Raw genomic sequence first — 5,635 nt, 5'->3', positions numbered from 1 at the left:
GCCCTGGCTGTCCTGGAACTCACTCTGTAGACCAGGCTGGCCTCCAACTCAGAAATCTGCCTGTCTCTACCTCCCAAGTGCTGAGATTTAAGGAGTGCACTACTACTGCCTGATTGACCAAGGCAACTCTTACAAAGGATAGCACTTAAATGGAGCTAGCTTACTGGTTCTGAAGTTCAGTCCATTATCGTCATGACAGGAAGCATGGCAGCATCCAAGGAGGCAAAGCCCTAGAGGAGTAGAGAGTCCTCCATCTTGTTCTAAAGGTAAACAGGAGGACACTGGCATCCTCAGGAAGCTGGGAGGAAACTCTCAAAGCCCACTCGCACAGTGACACACTTCCTCCAACAAGGCCACACCCACTTTAAGAGGGCCACACCTCCCAATAGTGCCACTCTCTGTGCCAAGAATTTTTAAACCACCACAGCAACTAATGTCATTTGAATTCCATGTGCACAAAACTCTCTCCCAACATATGTCTGCCTCTGCCTCCCAGTGCTGGGAATAAAGGCAATGATCACCTTGTTTGATTTAGCAGTCATGTTTCTTTGCAAGATCTTTGGAAGATACTGAATTTTGGTGGCTCTAAAAGAATCCTCCTTCCCTTTTTAGCATTGATCTAAGATGTAGTGCAGATAAGTTTAGAAGTTAACCAGTCATTGTGGCTCACAACTTCCATCTCCGCACTAGAGAGAGTCAGTCAGGTGGATCTCTGAGTTCAAGGCCAATCTGGTCTACATAGAAAGTTCAAAACAGCTCTCTTCCAGTCTCTTTGGCCTTGTCGGTAGAAACAAGATGACAAAAGGAGTGTCATTCTTTGGAAAGCATCACAAGACCCACACGCTGTGCTGCCGCTGCTGTGGCTCTAAGGCCTACCATCTTCAGAAGTCGACCTGTGGCAAATGTGGCTACTCTACCAAGCACAAGAGAAAGTAGAACTTGAGTGTCAAGGCTAAGAGACGAAACACTGCTGGGACTGGTCAGATGAGGCTCCTAAAAACTGTCAATTGCAGATTTAGACATGGATTCCGTGAAGAAACAACATCTAAATCCCACTGGGCAGCTGTTGCAGCATCTGGTTTATCTTGAGGATTTCAATCAGTCATAAAATAAATGTTCTGGTTTCAAAAACAAAAGAAAGAAAGGAAGGAAGGAAGGAAGGAAGAAAGGAGAAGAGAGAAAGAAAAGAAAAGGAAAAAAGTTCAAAACAGAAGTTTAAAAATTTTTCTTCAGGGCTGGCGAGATGTCTCAGTGGTTAAGAGCACTGACTGCTCTTCCAAAGGTCCTGAGTTCAAATCCCAGCAACCACACAGTGGCTCACCACCATCTGTAACGGGATCTGATGCCCTCTTCTGGTGTGTCTGAAGACAGCTACAGTGTACTTATATATAATAAATAAATAAATCTTTTTAAAAAAGAGAAGTTTGGCTGGGCGATGGTGGCACACGCCATTAATCCCAGCACTTGGGAGGCAGAGGCAGGCAGATTTCTGAGTTCAAGGCCAGTCTGGTCTACAGAGTGAGTTCCAGGACAGCCAGGGCTATATAGAGAAACCCTGTCTCGAAAAACCAAAAAAAATAAATAAATAAATAAAAGAGAGAGAGAGAGAAGTTTGTAAGAAACTGAAGGTTATACATCATTTGGGCTCTAAGTAAACACAGTTTATATATTGTCCTTGACAAGATGTCTTTTGGAAAAAATGTATTGTCTTCATGGGTAGTTTAGTCTGAAGTTTCTGACTTTGTCAACATGCCAAGCAAATTCCTCCTCCTCTTCCTTCCTCCCTCTTCTTCCTCTTTTCTCTCCTTTTTTCCTCCCTCCCACCCCCTACATATTTTTTTGGCTGGGGGTGGGGTAGATTTCCAGGCAGTGTTGCTCTGTGTAGCCATGATTGTCCTGGAGCACACTCTGTAGACCCAGCTGGCCTTGAATGGGGACAGGAAGAAGTCCTCACTGATTGATTTGTTCTCTCTCTCTCTCTCTCTCTTCTTTTTTTTTTGTTTTTTTTTTTTGTTTTTTTTGTTTTTTTTTTTTGAGATAGAGTTTCTCTGTGTACTCCTTAATGTCCTGAAACTAGCTCTGTATACTAAGCTGCCTTCAAACTCACAGAGATCTACCTGCCTCTGCCTCCTGAGTCTGGGATTAAAGGCATGTGACATCACTGTCTGGCTTTTGTTTCCAGACCCTAAATTTTGAGGGATTTGGTGGGAAATTTTCAGAAGTACGTCTGTGTCAGAAACAGACACCATTGACAGAAGCAGGAGAGGTGTAGCTCAGTGGCAGAATGCTTTCCCAGGATTCATTCTGTGCCTGGGTTTTCCCCTAGCATCACATAAACTGTAAGTGGTAAGCAAGCACTGGTACTCCAGCACTTGAGAAGTGGAGGCAAAAGGATCAGAAATTCAAAGTCAATGCTTGGCTACATAGTAAATTGGAGGCCAGCATAAGCTACATGAAACTCTGACTCAAAACCAAAACCAAAGAAGAAACCAAGATTAAAAGACATTCAGTTTGTGTCATGTTATTGCACATAAGAATCATTTCTTGATAACCTCTTGGCTTTAGTTATTTTAGGAAGGGCTGGCACAAGTGACTCCATGAGTTAGTGATTTTGAGGCAGGGTCTCAATATTGTAACCCTGGCAGAAGTGAAATTATTATTATTTTTTTCGAGACAGGGTTTCTCTGTATAGCCCTGGCTATCCTGGAACTCACTCTGCAGACCAGCCTGGCCTGGAACTCTGAAATCCACTTGTCTCTGCCTCCCAAGTGCTGAGACTAAAGGCGTGAGCCACCATTGCCTGGCAGAAGTGAAATTATTTTAAAGATAATAGGGTCCTCAATTATGTAGAGAGGTGACTAGGAAGGGAAGCTCATTTAACAAGATTTGTTCATACAGATTTTCCTTAGATCCAACAGAGTACTTGATGATAAGAATGTAGCCTTGTTTCTGGCAGGGTGGACCATGACATTAATTCGAGCACTCAGGAAGCAGAGACTGATGGATATCTGTGTGTTCAGCCAGGACTACATAGTGAGATTCCGTCTTAACAACAACAGAAGCCTTATTTAGCTTTCCTAAGCTAGAGAGATGGTTCAGCAGTTAAGAGTTCATACTGCTTGTACAGAAGAACGGAATTCCATGCCAGCACCTACATTAGACAGCTCACAACCACGTGTAACTCCAGTCCAGCACCTTTTTCTGGACTCCTGAGCATCCATATAGACATGCATATAACCCACACATATGTTCATTAGTAAAAATAACATATATTAAAAATGAATGCAGAGCTGGAAAGATGGCTCAGTGGCTAAGAGTGCTTGTTGCCTGGCAGACTGGGTGTGATTCCTAGTACCAGGCCTAACATCTGAAACTTCTCTTCTATGGGATCCAATACTCTCTTCTGACCTGAGAACACTAGCCATGTGTACAGTACACATCAATATACAAAGGCAAAGCACTCATACAATGCATAAAATAAATACATCAAAACAAAGCAAGCTTTTAAAAATTGAAAAATTTGGCTGGGGAGATGGCTCAGTGGCTAAGAGCACTTGTTGCTACCCCCCCCCCAATGCCCTCTTCTGATGACAGACTCACATGTGATACACTTACATAAGTGTAGGATAAACATACATACACATAAAATAAAATAAATCCAAAAATTTTTAGATTATTTCTTATTATGGGGCAGGAGAAATGACACATCCCTTGAGAGCACTTGCTGCTTTTCCAGAGGACAGGAGTTTTGTTTTGTTTTGTTTTTTTGTTTTTAGAGACAGGGTTTCTCTGTGTAGCCTTGGCTGTCCTGGAACTCACTGTGTAGACCAGGCTGGCCTCGAACTCAGAAATCTGCCTGCCTCTGCCTCCCAAGTGCTGGGATTAAAAGTGTGCGCCACCATCGCCGGCTAGGAAAGTTTTGTTCCCAGCCTCCACGTCAGGAGGCTCAGAACGACCTGTGACTTGACTTAGCTCCAGAAGATCCAACACCCTCTCTGGCTTCTGCAGGCACCTGCGCATATGTGGCCTACACACACTAACATGTACCTAAATTTAAAAGTTTTAAATTATTTCACTTTTATTTTTAGTTAAAAATGCAAAAGAACTACTGTATTCCTGTACGTATGTGTGTGTTTGTGTCTGCACACATGTCACAGTGTGTATATGGAGGTCAGACGACAGCTTATGGGAGTCTATTCTTTCCTTCCACAGCGGGTATCCTGGGAATCAATTCTGGCCCTCAGTCTTGGCTGTAAGTGCCTCTGGGAACAAGAGTGAGACTCAGAGGCAACCCTATTCCAGCTTCTTCCCCTCCTGTGATCATGTGCCAGCTGGAATGGTACCAAAGTCAAAACAATTAATAACAAACCTGAATGTCCTAGTTTAACCATTAACGATGTGTGGCTGAATTAGGAAGGAACTCAGCCCCCTCACATCGGATCTGAGTGAAGTCCTAGGCTGTTAGATAAGCCCACTCTTTCCCTTCTCGGATGAGATCCCCCCCTCTCAGGTTTATTCTGAAATAAACCTGTCACTTCTATAGCGCCACCTCCTCTTCTTTCTTCTGACATTTGGTGTCCTGTTTGAGGACAGGCACTTGGAGCAAGAACCTCTGTAAAAGTATTATTTGGGGCTTTTCTATGCTTCCCTTGTTCCTGGATAATGAATCAATTATGTTTATTAATAAGATTCAAGCTAGATAGATACTCATCTATTCTCACTAGGCTATGTTGGCTACTTCCCAGTCACGTGCCCCATTCACCTGTCACCCTGAGTATTCCTGCTCCATATGTGTCCTCATGGCAGCTCCCTCCTGACTCTCTACCAGGGACTCCTTCACTGGGATCAAAAGTCCTGCCTTAACTCTCCTGCCCAGCTATAGGCTGATCAGCTCTTTATTAACCAATCAGAGGTGATGGAGAACAATATTTACACAGCCTTGAGACAGGAGATGCTTCAATAAGAATGACTATGCTAACATCTGGACTGCAACCAGATCTTGGGGCACAAAAATCAGCATCTGAATACACAGGACACAAAACCGTTGCCCACTGGACCTCTTTGCAATCCAGAAAGCATCACGTGGTGGCCGCTCCTCTTAGGATCCTGGCTTCTGTTCTGTTCTCCCCAACTCCTTCAAGCTTCACCCTCTGATTACAAGAGAGTTGCTGTCTGCTTGTTGGGACTTTCAGGTCCAGGTTGGGGTGACTCTGCTGAAACCCAAAATTGCATACAGTGTTTAGCAGGTCTTAACCTTCTGAATTCTCTCTTGGTAATCCATCAGGTGCTATTTCTCTTTTTTCCTCCTCTTACCCTCCCTTCTTTAGCTTCTGAAGACCTGGGAGTCTTCTTGTCTCTTGGACTCATGCCCAATGCTGGACCCATATCCACTCCCATAAGCGGTAACTGATGCCTTCTGCCTGTTTGCTTCTGTCCCAAGGTACCTGTGAGATTAGTCCCCTGGGCACTGAAGCTTGGTGTGGTCAAGGTTGGGCCTGGAATCCTCAGAACACCCTGAGTTCTTCCTCAAGAGCATGGGTTCCCAGTTTTCCAAAATAACTTCAACTTCCTCCTTGAGTCATCCTTCCTTCCCCCTTTTTTTTTTTTTTTTTTTTTTTTTTTTTTTTTTTTTTTT

The 5,635-nt window shown here is 43.7% G+C and overlaps 1 pseudogene; it reads left to right on the top strand.

Moving 5' to 3' along the window:
* The first annotated feature begins 795 nt into the window (after window positions 1-795).
* On the top strand, window positions 796-1,089 carry LOC116095506 (annotated as a pseudogene).
* Window positions 1,090-5,635: the final 4,546 nt, after the last annotated feature.

Source organism: Mastomys coucha, unplaced genomic scaffold, assembly GCF_008632895.1.
Source record: "Mastomys coucha isolate ucsf_1 unplaced genomic scaffold, UCSF_Mcou_1 pScaffold18, whole genome shotgun sequence".
Classification (NCBI taxonomy): domain Eukaryota; kingdom Metazoa; phylum Chordata; class Mammalia; order Rodentia; family Muridae; genus Mastomys; species Mastomys coucha.
The sequence above is the reverse complement of the archived record's forward strand: the minus strand, read 5'-3'. Positions and strand labels throughout refer to the sequence as shown.